At 43.9% G+C, this 15,646-nt stretch overlaps 1 protein-coding gene and 1 long non-coding RNA gene across 4 annotated transcripts in view; both read left to right on the top strand.

The window, feature by feature from the left end:
* Positions 1-15,646, top strand: part of LOC127609110 (alpha-2-macroglobulin-like protein 1) — a 254,157-nt gene that overhangs the window by 53,013 nt on the left and 185,498 nt on the right. The gene's annotated exons all lie outside the window — the stretch shown is intronic.
* LOC127609298 (uncharacterized) lies at positions 5,964-7,613 on the top strand. The gene is made up of 3 exons (XR_007964518.1): positions 5,964-6,503; positions 6,875-6,926; positions 7,597-7,613. It is a non-coding gene; the product is annotated as an uncharacterized LOC127609298 (long non-coding RNA).

Here is a 15,646-nt window from a genome sequence, read left to right as displayed (position 1 = left end):
AAGCAATGATGGTGCATTCATTGCGCCTAGGAAAGGGCAGACATGTGACGTTTAACATGAATAAAACGGCGCTTGAATCGGATTTTACCGATACCCATCAATGCATCGTGATGAATCGCGATTTCACCGATACCCATCAATGCATCGTGATGAATCGCGATTTCACCCGTCAATCGCGTCGTACCCAGTGAATGAGCCGATGCACTCGGATCGCGCACGTGCGCATCGATGTATCGATTAATATCGATTATTTTCCACACCCTTTTTATATATATATATATATATATATATATATATATATATATATATACATATATATATATACACACGTGTGTGTACATACAATTGTGTGTCATTGACTAAATATGCGCTACAACGCGCTCAACTTTTTTTCCGAATCAGCTTCTTTCGACGCAACTCTCTTCTCATTCATTCCCGCAGCTTCACTGTACTTTATACTGTGTGCACGCTGAGCGTCTACAGCGCGGACGCTCGAGAGAGTTCGGTGTAGGTTGTCCCAATGCATTGAAACGAGACGAGTCATTGGATACATTTTGGTTTTGTCCCGCCCGTCGGACGCTCATCTTCTCTGGGAGTCTATGGACAGTGGGCGTGTTTCGGCTGGCCCGGACGCTCAGCTTTTCTGCATGATGATTGGATGATCTGTTTGAGGCTGAATCTCTTTTTGATTGACAGCGAAATGAGAGCCAATCACCAATCTTTTGGTGTTTGCATCCATGGGAGCATTTTCAATTCTCATTCTGTTCTGAGTTGAACTGGAGGCTTATTCTAATCATTATAGCGACACTCTCTTTGTTGAAAACGACTAGCGACAGATTCATATTTTATTTCTGGTGTGTTTTATTGTAGTCGCTTGTGTTCGCAGACTGACTTATATAACCACAGTTAAGACCCTGGAAAAGACGCCTTAGTATTATTGGGTCACAGATCGTTTTTTTGAAAAGGAACGCAGAGTCAAATTCACGTATAAATAAACGGACACATTTTATGATGTAGGCCGAAATTGAGCTTCCCCTCCTTAACAGACCAGCATTCACCACTGGTATACATAGACCACACCTTGACATAATGTATTTCAATGATATCGCCATAATGAATGTGTCAATGTGGAGCAATAAGTGAGGCACCTCGTGCTGTGTGGATCCTACCAACCGTTTTCAACTCAAAGATACCAGATATGGAATTAAGACTGAACAAGGATGTTTCAGTGTATTTTTCCAATATACCATAATTTTACTAATCGAATCAGCTGGCTTCATGGCTTCTAATAATATTAAGTCCCATATTTGATTAATTCTATTCTGTGCATTCCCACAGTGAAACCAGCCTGCAAAAACAAAAGTCTTTCCATTTTTAAAGAAATTTTCTTCTGCTGCAACCTCTTTGGCTGCTGCTGCAATGGCGTAGTAGGAGTTGTTTTGTTCTTGTTCATATTTTGTGACTTCACAAATCTATCCCTCTTATTTCAGGGGATTGGAGTCAAGCTTGTGACAAATTCTGATGTGAAGAAACCCGACACCTGCCAACGACATATGTTTGGGTTGAACTATCATAGTATGTTGACCAAATTATGTACTAATCCCCACTATTTCATGAGGTTGTAGCACAAGCTGCTTGTTGATTTCTCATCGGAGCACACTTGATTTTTTTTTTTAGGAATTAAGTCGTTACAGTGTGGCATTTGAAGCCTACCATGTATCGTTTTTGATTATTTTCATTCTTCTGGGGATCTTGAAATGCTCTGCTTTGTTGTGGAAGGACACAAAGTTTCATTCCATCGATTGCGAAAATGCAACGCAAATTTCTCCATGCGAAAAACGGGCGTTTACTGTATTTAACCGTGCCACTGTAAGTGTGTTGATTCCTATTAAAGGTCCAATAAATGTTTATGTCTTAGACTACATCTTCACACAACCCAAAGTTGTTGTGTTTTTCAAGCACTCCAATGTGATGCGAGGCTCGAGTCAAAATATTGTCAAGAAAACTAAGGAGAAGAAGGAAACCATAAGGACCTACTTTCCGGAAACATGGATCTGGGACCTCGTCTCCATTGGGTAAATATGTTCAAATGGAAGATAATCACAACTTTATTGAAAAGTTAAGATAAGATATCCTTTATTCGTCCCACAATGGGGAAATTTACATCCTCCAGCAGCAAGAATGTATGTAGAAAGAAGAAAGGAGAAAGAGAAAAAAAAACTAAGTAAGTAGTTCTGTGAGGTCTGAGCTCAAAGCAACTTGGTGTGAGTGCAATGCCTTGCGTATGTTTAGAGACGCGGGTACAGTGAATGTGGAGAAGTCATGAGGTGTCCGGATAGTTTTAAGTAAATGTGAATCCCCAGTGTAACGCCTGTTCAACGGTGCACTGCGTTTTAGTTCTCCTGCTTGCAAACGAGGCCTGGGGTGGCCAACCCGTGGCTCGCGAGCCGCATGCGGCTCTTTGGCTGGTTCTATGCGGCTCCCGGGCTTTCACGTGACAAGCGTCGAGTGCAGCGCCACCGTCGAGGCGCTACATTCAAACGGCGCCAAGTAGAGCGAAACTTACGATGTCAGCCTAGCATCAATCCCGTTACTTGACTGACCTAGTAGGCAACCAATGAGATGACTGCATCACCGCTCATGCGAAAACAACGGTGCTAAGCTAGTCAGCGAATTATCTCTGATTTTAAGGCATGAGTGCCCAGTACGTCGATCGCGATCGACCGGGAGCCAGTAGACTGGCGACCGCGAGCGGTGGCAGTAGGAAATGGAGGAGGGGAATTTATGTGTCTGCGTTTCGGTTTCGTTCCGGCTGTTGCTCATCGTGGCGTGCGTACATATGCGCGCGTGTGCATGGTTGGGCATCGCGCGGAAGATTAGTTGTGGTCTCACCAGGCTACAGGGAGGCAGCTTTTCAGCACACCTTTTTGATTGACGTGAATCGCGCATGTGCGTTCGACATTTCATTAAGAAGTAAAACAAATGTGTCACGTTCGCTCTCAAAATAGCACAGGGAAAAAAAAGCACAGTAAAACGAAAATATGAAGAAGAACACAGGACGTTTTTTTAACAGTGGGAGAATTTATATATTTTTTTGTTGAGCGCAATGGCAAGCCATTCTGCCTTATGTCAGTCGTCATTAGCACAATTCAAAGCTTCAAATCTTCAGCGCCATTTCCGCTCATTCCATGCTATCATCGACCAGGAATTTCCAATAGGGACTGAACTTCGCAAGCACATGTTGGACACTTTGAAAAGGCAGGCAGAAAAGCAGGTGCAGTTTTTCAAAAAAATTACAAAGCATTCAGAGGCCGTGACGCTTGCATCATATCAATTGGCTTACAACATTGCGTGGGCTAAAAAGCCATGCAATGAAGGAGACTTCAGTAAAAAATGTTTCAGTGACGCTGTTGAAATCTTGGTTCCTGAAGACGACAAACTAAAAAAAATGTTATCAGATGTCCAACTGTCCCGCCACACTGTTGAATATCGAACATGAACATGGCTATTGAATCACAGTTATATTCTGACCTTCAAGCATGTGAGTATTTTACAATATACAATACATGCTGATTTATGCAGCACTTTCACAACAGCGGCAGCTGTAACAAAGCGCTTAACAAAACAGTTAACAAATTAAAATAATAAACACAACACATAACTTAAAACACGGACAGTCGCGCAGTCCTAACCACTTTTCCGTCACACGCTTTGTTGTTTGAAGCGGTTTGAGATGAAAGAGGAGAGAATCAAAGTGTCCTTTAACCAGTGGATCAATGACGCCGGCTACAAGCTAAGTTTCAACGTCAACAAGAAGCTGTAGCATCCATTGATGAAAAATGATATTGTTTCACTTCTCCTGTCCCATGGAAATCCATTTCAATTCCAAGCGGCGACTCTCGGTTCCAACTACGCGTTGGCGCTCTGCACCGACGCTCCTCTCTCCTCATCCGCAACTTCAGCAGCCATCCATCCAGCCGCACCAACGCCGACTGTCCCACAGCCCCGACATATCCACTGAACAAAACGGGGTTGTGAAAAATGCTGCCCATTACAGGCGCAAAAAATACAAGCGCCCCAGGTCTGTCCAGCACCGACAGTCAATGGCGCCGACATTCCTCCCAATCAAAATCTGTGCTGGTACAGGCGTGCTGCCGAGAAGGCGCAACCACCAAGCACAGATACTGCTCCTTTGACGAATGTCGTGGCCAAAAAGCGCTGAAAACAGTCCATATCAGGTCCACACGATGAAACAACACATGACAAACCAAAAGACAAAACAACAAAAAAGAACAAAAAAGCAAGGCTCTTGAAGAGCACTTGCCAAAGGCTGCCTACTCGGGCGCCATATTGGGAAAAAAAAGTCGCATTTAGTTTTAGTGTCGTATTGGATGACAGTTCTGACATACAAGACAAGCCTCAATTGGCAGTATTTGCACGGTCTGTGTCAAACGATTGTGTGATCAAAAAAGAACTCCTTGATATTGTGCCATTAAAAGACAGAACCCGTGGCATAGATGTGAAAGAAGCCATGATGGCCACATTTGCGAAAGCAAATTTTTTCCCATACCGAAACGAACTGCAATAGCCACGGATGGAGTGCTAGCCATGATAGGATATGTGAATGGGCTTGTGGGGCTGTGCAAAGCTGACCAAACACCGAATGCGCGACCGGCTAATGAACCCGTATGAAAACAATAAACATCAACTTCGACCGAAAAATAAACCCCACCGATAAGTAAACCCCATAGACCAGGGGTGGCCGACCAGTCAGAGACTAAGAGCCAATTTTTTACTGTGTTACTGAGGACGCAGTTCAAAGTTAAATGTCCATCCATCCATTTTTTTTCCGAACCGCTTAATCCTCACCAGGGTCGCGGGGGTGCTGGAGCCTATCCCAGCCGTCTCCGGGCAGTAGACGGGGGACACACTGAATCAGTTGCCAGCCAATCGCAGGGCACACAGAGACGAACAACCATCCACGCTCACATTCACACCTCGGGACAATTTAGAGCGTCCAATCAGCCTGCCATGCATGTTTTTGGAATGTGGGAGGAAACCGGAGCACCCGGAGAAAACCCATGCAGGCCCGGGGAGAACATGCAAACTCCACACAGGGAGGTCGGAGCTGGAATCGAACCCGGTACCTCTGCACTGTGAAGCCGACGTGCTAACCACTGGTCTACCGGGCATTTTTATTCTTGACTCTATTCTTTGTTTTTTACAGTATAGACAACTCTCATTTATTGTGCAATATTTGTATTTGTTACATATTTTGATGCATTTTTTATGCTTCGGAAAACATGTATGTCTGAATTTTAGGGGACTTGGAAGGAATTATGGCATTTACATGGAAAATGCGTCTATACTTACAACATTATCTAGTTAAGAAATTTCTTCCTGAATCAATTAATTTCTTAAGTAAAGGTACTCACACAATTATCTGATCGTCTTAAAACTGAATAGCAATATGAAAAAAAGGACGGATTAAAAAAAAAGGATTGGATGTGATTTTTGAGAGGGTAGCTCTAGCTGTGGGCAGGCTCCAAACTACAGTATAAGTAAGAAAAAATCTCTTATTAGAGCGAGCATGCACTTTGACGATGGTAGTCCAAATTGCAAGAAGATGGCTTAAATCAGCATTTATTTAGGTAAATCTAAAAATAATCATAATCATTTATAAACACATCACTAAATTCAAAACACATATCTTTGGGTTAATTAAAAAAATAAAATCTGTTCTCCCATGTAAATGTTTCAACTTGAGTTGATCCATATGAAAAAAAAAACTGAAAAATACTGTGCTCGTCGTCCATTCAATGTCGACAGTATATTATGGTTCACAAAAAGTCAAAAATAAGTGGAAAAAAGCCAAATGTAAAACTTAGTCAATTGAAAGGGAATGATAATGTGAAACAAAAACGAGATGGATTATGGTACAAAGCTGAGGAGGTTTAATCAAGCGGCGACGAGGACGAACGAGGCTTTGCTGAGTGTCAAATCGTGCTGCTCCATCTCCTCTTCGAGGCGCGCTGACACTCACTTGTACTAACATGTCAGGTAGCATCACTGATGAAATACTTGGAAACCTCTCCCTCAGGGGCTGATCTGTACTTGGCCTCAGTGAGAACAATTTTGGGCTGTGAAAAACAGGGAGGCGGCGGGAGATCATTTGGTATGGGGAGAGTGTGTGTGAGAAGGAAACAAATGGGGATTAATGACTGTGAGGAAGACTGAAATCTGGGCGAGAAAGTGAAATTCAGAGTGGGTAGTGGGGTGTGCGGGTAACCTCAAAAAACAAAGGGGCTGTTGATGGTAAATTTGTTGAAGGTCTGAAGACGCATGCCTTTGCGATCTCTGAATAAGACTGTCTGCACTCAGGCAAGATCGATCTAAATGTGAGCGCCGAGGCCATGAAGACCAGCGTGCTGTACGGCAATGAGGTGGCTTCTGTCCCTGAAGTGGGCCGCATTGACACCGTGGTCCGCAGCCTGCTGGTGGAGGTCAGTCCCTGTCAGATGCTCCAGATCCGACTGCGCTGACAGAACGTCAGTAGATTTGATTGTGGAAGTGGTGGCGATTGCAAGGGCACGTGACTGACAGGGGCCTGAGAAAATCACATTCTCTCTTGGCAGCCGTAGAGTGAGATTTTCTCTCTGAATCCGTTGGCCTTGGTTGGAACCTGCTTTGAGGTCGTAGAAATGCATTGTCTCAATGAACTAAACACGGATGAATGCCATTCAAGGCCGCAGAAGGTTTCTCGGCCTTTTGAAGAGTCCTACGCCATGTCGAATGTGAATTGGTGGGGGCTCTGGCTTGTTGTGTTTTGCAATTAACCCCAGTGAAACATTTTCTATGTTGGTTTCTCTTGTAGGCCAAAAGAACGCCCCAGTCAATCAGTCACGATGCGCTCCTCTGTCCTGCAGGTACGGTTTTGCAACTAGAACTTGGGACAATCTTGCCGGACACGGTATTTGAAGCGCTCTGTTTTGCTCACATGAGAGTTCGATTGATGAATTCTTGATTTGTTGCTGTCATACCAAAAAACGGAGTTATTCATGATTTTGATTTGCTTGCATTTGTGTGCAAGCTCATTTCTGTAGTTTTAACGCTGATGAACTTGTCACTTTGGTTATAATTAATTAGGTATTCAATAATTTATTCCAAAGAAAGAAGGAGGAGAATCCTTCCATTCAAGAAAAAGACTCAATTCCCATTTGATTATATGAAGCGAAACCTTAATGTTCCTTTTGAACCCCCCCACTCCGCCAGCTCCATTTCAACAATTAGGTTTCGGTGCTTGACGTCCACCTTCCTCCCACGCCAAAGCATCCACCTCCACAAGCCACATTGTCATGTAAATATTTGGGTTTTGAAAGGGTGATTGGATGCTTGTAAATGTCGTGAGTTTTACTCAACTTTACATTTTTCTTTTATAATGCAAAAAGAAAAAGAACACCCACATGAATGCAGTATTTTGAAAGTGGAAATCGTAACCGGTCGGAGTTATCACGTTGGAAATAAATTCTTTCAGCTCCTATTACACAAAATCGAATACTATTTCGTTCACTATTTTTGCAAACTGTTTGTTGCCAGAGGGACCCGTGGAAAAGGATGCCAGAAATATTTGTTGCTGCATCTGCCAGAGCCACTGTCTCTGTTCTTGGTTAAAAAAAAAAAAACATAAAAATTTTAAAACTGTTGTTTATGTTCTTGGATTATATTTCTCGAGAATTCTCTTCGTAGAACCGTCCCTCATGAGATTTTTTTTTTTTTTTTCCTGATGAAGGTGACCTGATGGGCCGAGCCATTAAGAACCTGGACCAACTCCTGGCGATGCCATATGGCTGCGGGGAGCAGAACATGTTGCTCTTTGCCCCCAACATCTTCATTCTCAACTACTTGAAAAGCACCGATCAACTGACTGCTGAGATTCGGGACAAGGCAACGCGCTTCCTCGAGAGCGGTGAGTCATCATTCCCACCATGGAAGGAGGGGCTCACAAAACAAGACTATGAAAAATGGATACGCATCAGGGACAGTACAATTTTTAGCATCAAAATCGTTGGGAAAGGAAAATTTTAATCTACCACGTGTATTTAAGTTGCCTTTGTAATCCGCCGGATGTTGCGAAGCCATGGTCGTTCTTACCTGGATGGATAGATGGCACCGTATTCTAAAACAAAAGCACCAAGTCCCGTACATTGGTTGAGCTTCACGGCTGCTTGATTCCCATGGTACCTTCCCACAACTGATAGCTTGCTTCACAAGCGTGTCTCTTCGTAGGTGCCATTTTCAAGTTGTTGTTTTGCACAATACACATACCGGCCCCAGATACACTGACTGGGGGTGTGCCTTTAGCGTTCATTGTGAAGTTACACAGCAGCAGAGATTTTTGGAACTCGTGCATACACAAAACTCCCCGCATTATTAAGCGCCCCGCTCATTTTGAAGACAACTGAAGACTTTTAAGTGCGCCTTATGGGCGTGAAAATACAGTAACTGTACACTACAAAGTTTGCACGCATTGATTGAAAGGCTTTAAGTCTCATGTGACAAAACGGCAGGTGCACTTTGTGCCTTGTTTAACTTTTCTAATGGAATTTAGAGGCTTGGATGTTAGTGTTTAAAAAAAATAATAATAAGCACCATTGCAAAGCATTTTCATTCGCCACAATTTACCGATGGAAAAGATGGACTCAAACTATAACTTGCTTGAACATACTGTATTTATTTACGTTCACATTTATTTTAAAACCAATAGGGAACACACAAAGGCTAAGCATGGAAACCAACAAAGTCTGCGATGAGCCCGACAAAAATGAATTTTCATTTCACTGTCATTTTGCCACGAGAAACGTCTCCACATTTCAACATGATTGTGGCATGTCACATTGGCCATTGATTCGTTGATTGTTACGCTGTCTCAGATCACGTGTCATGTGAGCAAAACGACACATGTATTCAGCCTATTTGTGTTTTGCTGACAAAGTGGGCTGAGCAAATCACCTCAAATGTCCTTGTCATCCTCATGTCCAGGCGTTGCACAAATGTGCCCCTCGCTGCATGCATCGAGCAAAATGTCAGTAATCTTAATCTTAACCGTCATGTTTCAGCACAGGGCTGTACATGGAGGGAGTACCAAACAAAAGATTCTTAAAAAACTACTTTCCAGCGGTTGAAATGGTCCTGCCAAATCACATCTTTGTACACTGCTTCACAATAGTTCTGAAGGAAAAGTCGGTCGCCAAGGAATAAATGGAACAACATAAAGATCTGCAAGTGGTCTATTGGGATGTGTGTTTTTGTGCATGCGTGTGTGTTCCAGGATACCAAAGGGAGCTCACTTACAAGCATGACGATGGCTCCTACAGCGCCTTTGGGAAGAGAGACGCATCTGGCAACACCTGGTCAGTAGGAAAGCCGCAGCGTTCATCAGTGATGATGCTTTGTATCAGCAATTTCAAATGATTGGCATTTCACAGTTTTGAGTACCTTGAAGGTAAAAAGCGCAATACAAAAATAACCCCTGACAATTGAAAGGCTATTTAACTTCAAAAATAGAAAAACAAATCCATCATGGATATTTGGAGGGCGGTGTTAAGTGTTTAGCATGTTGACCTCACAGTGCAGAGGTCGTGGGTTCGCCGTTCCAATGTGGCGTTTGCATGTTCTCAGCGGGCCTGTGTGGGTTTTCTACGGGTACTCCAGTTTCCTCCCACATTCCAAAAACATGCATGGCAGGCTGATTGAACACTCTGAATTGTCCCTAAGTGTGAGTGTGAGCACGAATGGTTGTTCGTTTCTGTGTGCTCTGCGATTGGCTGGCAACCGATTCAGGGTGTCCCCCGCCGACTGCCCGAAGACAGCTGGGATAGGCTCCAGCACCCCCCGCGACCCGAAGCGGATCAGAAATTGGATGGATGAATGGATATTTGGGGAAAATTAACCCAGTGGAGAGCTTATCATGTTATCAGGTTACAGCTTGCATGAAAGGGTTAAAAAAAATACTAAGTTTTTATGAAATGTATAAATAATCAGAACTTTTTTTCCTCTTTGCGAGCAGTTATACCCTTGTGATGGAATCACTCAAAGAAAAAGAACTCCTGATGTACAGCTGTGGAAATAAGCCTTGAACTAACTTTGTTGATTGTAAAACATGAAGTCATCCAACATTTTACCGCTGGGGTTTTGTGTGATGACATTGCAGTTTGACTTTTAGTGATTCCACCATGGAGGAAAGTTTGTGTACACCTCAGCAGGCAAATGCAGTTGCTGATCGCTTCTATGTTGTTACATTGTGGCTATTTGCAAAATGTGATTCACTCATCTTGCGGCATTACACTTTTAATTTACTGTCACAAAAATATTTCGATTGTATTTGAGCCTGTCACTGCTTTCACGTTAAAGCTTGATGATAATCTGAAATGACCCCCTCAAAAAAATACTAGAATAAATGACGTAACACACACACACAGTGCAGTTGCATCAGATGTTCGAGAACATTTTTAAGTACTTTGTGTTTTTTTTGCATCGACTTTATTCAGCTTAAAGTTCACACTTAATTTGATATGAGACTAAAAATGGCAGCCAACGCAGGCGTACGCATCTTTCTGTTTTTGGCAGCAGAAAAAAAAATCCAGCCCTTTACTCCGTGAAGCTGCTGACAGAAAATGCTAATATTTGCGTTTAATGTGCTTAAAGCACATCGCCTGGGGAGGATTGGACAAACGTTTTTTTTTTTGGTTGCTTTTTTTTGTATTTATTTTGCTCGCTGAAAGGATGCTGGGCAGTTTGGTACTTGGTGAATATGTCTGGGTCGTGGCTGTTGTAGGAACAACGACTCAAGTGTCCAATCATGTTATTATTTGCTGCAAAATTTTGGCCGAAACAGCTTGAATGCGTTGCGTTTACGAAGTAGGTAATGTAGGACTGGGCAAAACTAATTTTACCTCATCAGACAGCTTTACAAGGATTTAGGGGGCTTTTATGTGAATAATTAATCACCAAAATAAAACTCAGATTTATATAGCACCTTAAAGCACATCACCAAGGGGGAAATAAACAAAAGCTTTTTCTTCTTTTTGCCTCGTGACCAGCCTCTACCATTATGTTTGAATAGTGATAGTGGTCCTGGCGTTGTCACGCCTCTGTAATATTTCATTGGTTTCGATATTTGATAGTCAAAATTTTTGGTGCCCCTCTTTCAGATTCAGCTGAACTCTTTTGTAGCCCAGAGGCTCCATATCATACATACACAAGATCATTGTGTAATTGTTCAATGGTTGGGTTTAATTTGGGGTTACCGCCTCAGGCACTTTGTGCTTTGATTTGTTGATTTGTTTTCAAAAGTGTCTCTCTCTCTCTCTCTCTCTCTCTCTCTCTCTCTCTCTCTCTCTCTCTCTCTCTCTCTCTCTCTCTCTCTCTCTCTCTCTCTCTCTCTCTCTCTCTCTCTCTCTCTCTCTCTCTCTCTCTCTCTCTCTCTCTCTCTCTCTCTCTCTCTCTCTCTCTCTCTCTCTCTCTCTCTCTCTCTCTCTCTCTCTCTCTCTCTCTCTCTCTCTCTCTCTCTCTCTCTCTCTCTCTCTCTCTCTCTCTCTCGCTCTCTCTCATTCACTTTTTTCTCTCCAGGCTTACCTCTTTTGTGATGAAGTCATTTGGTGGAGTGAAGGATTACATCTTTGTCGATCCCAAGCACATTTTATAATAATAATAATAATATATCACATTTGTAAGCGCCTTTCATAACACTCAAGGACACTGTACAGCCAAGACCAATAGTAAAACACAGATAAAATAATAAATAAATAAAGAAAGATTTATTAAGGCGGGTAGGCAAGTCTGAATAGGTGGGTTCTGAGCTGGGTTTTGAATAAGGAAAGAGAGTCAATATTACGAATGTTGTGAGCAAGTGAGTTCCAGAGTTTGGGGGCAGAGCGACTGAAGGCTCTGCACCCCATTGTACTGAGAAGGGCAGAGGGTAGAAAAAGGTGGAGGGAGGATGAGGACCTGAGTGAGCGAGAAGGAATGGAGATTTGAAGAAGATCTGACAGATAGGGGGGCGCAAGGTTATGGATGGCTTTGAATGTATAGAGAAGTAATTTGAAGTTGATTCTGTTTGATTTGAAGTTGATTGAAGTTTGACAGGAAGCCAGTGGAGCTGTCGGAGGATGGGGGTGATATGATGGAAGGAGGGGGTCCTCGTGATGATTCGGGCTGCTGAATTCTGAACTAGTTGAAGTTTATGGAGGAATTTTTGATGGACACCAAAGAGGAGTGAGTTGCAGTAGTCAATACGGTGGTGTGCGGAGTGAGTGAGGGACGGAGGCGGTTTATATTGCGAAGGTGGAAATGAGCAGTAATGTTATTGATGTGGGAGTGAAAGGATAGTGAACTGTCAAGGATAACACCCAGACTCTTCACCTGGGGGAAGGAGATATAGTGCCATTATCAATTATGAGGACTTTTTTTTTTTAATCAAAGACTGTCGGCTTTGTTTAGAGTGGATTTGGTACCGACGAGTAGGAGTTCAGTTTTATTGCTGTTTAGCTTGAGGAAATTATGGGTGAACCAAGATTTGATTTCTGAGAGACAGTGAGAGAGGGATGAGGGTGGGAGAGAAGCGTCGGGTTTGCTGGAGAGATAGAGCTGGGTGTTATTTGCAAAGCAGTGAAAGTGTAAACCAAATTTGCAGAAAATGTTTCCGAGCGGAAGGAGGTAGACAATGAAGAGGAGCGGACCGAGGACAGACCCCTGGGGAACACCAGAAGAAACGGGGAGGGATTGTGAAGTAAAAGAATCAAGTTGAATGAACTGAGAGCGGCCAGTGAGATATGAGTGGAACCAACGTAGAGGGGTGTTGGTGATGCCTATGGTAGAGTCTATTGAGGAGGATGGGGTGAGAGATTGTGTTGAAGGCTGCACTCAGGTCAAGGAGGATGAGGATGGAGATTAGGCCAGTCTGCTGCCATGAGAAGATCGTTTGTGATTTCTATGAGGGCGGTTTCAGTACTGTGACGGGGACGGAAGCCGGACTGGAATTGTTCATAAAGACTATTGTCGGTGAGGTGGGAGTGGAGCTGAGAGGCGACAGTTTTCTCCAGAATTTTCGAGATGAAGGGAAGATGGGAAATGGGGCGTTGGTTATTGAAGTCATTGGGATCTGAACCAAGTTTTTTCAGGATTGGGGTGACAGCTGCAGTTTTGAAGAGCACAGGAACAATTCCAGTCGACAGAGAGGAATGGATAATGGCTGAGATGAAGGGAAGCAGAGAGGGTAGGCAGGATTTGACCAGAACTGTGGGGAAGGGGATCGAGCTAACAGGAGGAAGTCTTGGATTTAATGATGAGGTCTGAAATTAATGAGAGATGGGGGATTTCAAAAGAAGAGAACAGTTTGCAAGGGGTGATAAGGTCAGAGGAGGGGAAAGGTACAGAGGAGCCCAGATGCTGGTGGATTCTGTTGATTTTTTCGTTGAAAAAGAGGAGAAGTGGGTTGCTGGTGTCACGAGAATAAAAGTGAGGTGGTAGGGAGTCAGGAGGTTGAGTGATTCTGTTCCAAAGGGAAAAGAGAGTCTTAGTATTTCCAGCATTGGAGCAGATGAGTCCGGAGTAGTAATGTGATTTTGCTTGAGAGATGGAATCCTTGTAGAGGGATAGTTGAGCTGCATATATGTCCTTGTGAGCAGTGAGGCCGGTTTTCCTGTAAAGTCTCTCAAGCTCCCGGCAGCTTGAGAGACTTTACAGGATTTGGGATTTCAAGGAACGGAGATGAGGGGTGAACCAAGGGGCAGACCGAGTAAAAAGGACAGAGCGGGACTTGACAGGGGCGAAAGTATTGAGGATGCTGGTGAGACCAGAGTTATATCGGAAAACCAAATAATCAGGAGTGGAATCAATGTAGGAGTCAGGGTGGTCAGCCATGCAGTGAGAGAGTCAATGTTAATGTCTTTAATATTACGGTAAACAATGGTCCGTGGTGATTTGGCAGTTGAGAGCTGGAGTGTAATGTTGAATGAGATAAGGAAGTGGTCCGTTATTGGAAATTCGTCAGCAGTACAGTTGGAGGGGGAAATACCAGAGCAGCAGATCAGATCCAGGGTGTGACCTTTGATTCTAGATACCAAGAAGTGGTTGTACTCAGAGCAAGGGAGTGACGGCTGCATCCGATCCGTGGGGAAACTCTTCCACAATGGCATGAAGGTGATGACGACAGTCTGCTCGTTGACATGCTCGCACACACCTCACGTGGTGGGATTTCTCCGAGTGGCGCGAGGAGGGAACGCTGGGATTCTTGGGCCCCAGACACGGCTAAATGCCCACCAGCCGGCGGGGAAGGAGGTGGGGTCTCTCCGCAAGGTGAGGCGCCCACTGCTCGGCCCGCCAGAACGGAGCTGATTGAGCACTCTAAATTGTCCCTAGGTGTGAGTGTGAGCGTGTATGGTTGTTCGTCTCTGTGTGCCCTGTGATTAGCTGGCAACCAATTCAGAGTGTCCCCCACCTACTGCCCGAAGACAGCTGGCTCCAGCACCCCCCGCGACTCTCGTGAGGATCAAGCGGTCCGGAAGATGAATGAATGAGTTTTCCCACTATGGCAGGCTTTAAAAGGTTTCTTTTTGTGGACAATATTTCTCCGGCTTTAGAAAATATTCTTCCACAAGGCACAGAGGAAGCTGGGGTGCAGCGAAATGCGAGTGCCAGTTTACATAAATTTGGGTCGGTATTGCCCAGTTTCATGGCTCTCCTTGCTCTCGTGCAAGGCTCTGTCATGGCTCAAAATAGACGAGGTGTTATTGTTGTATACAAGTTCCCTTGCACACAACAGACACTTCACCTGTGAAATAACAATAGTTAGACATAAGAACAAGCAAAAAGCTGCAATCCACAAAATGTGAGATAACAGGCGATCGCCATTGCGTTTTGCAACCAATTTATACCGTAGGCTGTACTGTGTTTACAATGCACGGCAAACGTCGGACCACTGCCAAAGCGACTAGTACATGTGACACAGCCGGCCGGCGAGGCTTCACACGTCATCACTTCCGGGTTTTGCCGAAATGACGCGGGCCTCGATACAAGCTTCGTGGAAACGTCCCTCCCATTACTCAACGCAAGATTTGTAGCCTCGGCCCATTTCGACCCATCACTAATGGTACCACTGCCTCTCGATCGGTGCAGCCAAATTAGTTCCTCACCATAACCGTGATCCATCCATTGATTCGTTTCTCCACTTTATTCATTTGTCTGTTTGGGAGCTTTGCCAGAATTAGTTTTGGTTCATACATTTTGCCAATATTTAGAGGATTCGGGTTGCACGAAGGCAGTGGGATCCGGGAGTGTTGACTCCAACATCATCCACTTGTGTCATGTGTTCCCCCGTAGCTTGTGTTCATACTCGCTTTTGCTCCTCCCCAACTCCCACACTTCATGTTAGACCCTTCCTCAGGTGCCTTCATGTGGAAGGGTTGTAAATATAAAAATGGGGATCATTCTTTGGATTGGGCTTACATAAGACATACAATGTGACCGTATACAGTAACACGTAAAAACACAGAAAATTATGTTTGCTTTTCAGGTGATGCTCTGAACCAGCTTTAAATGACCAGAGAGGAGACAACTCAGATGTTCATCCAACTTGTAGGCGTGTCTT

Source organism: Hippocampus zosterae, chromosome 10, assembly GCF_025434085.1.
Source record: "Hippocampus zosterae strain Florida chromosome 10, ASM2543408v3, whole genome shotgun sequence".
Classification (NCBI taxonomy): Eukaryota; Metazoa; Chordata; class Actinopteri; order Syngnathiformes; family Syngnathidae; genus Hippocampus; species Hippocampus zosterae.
The sequence above is the reverse complement of the archived record's forward strand: the minus strand, read 5'-3'. Positions and strand labels throughout refer to the sequence as shown.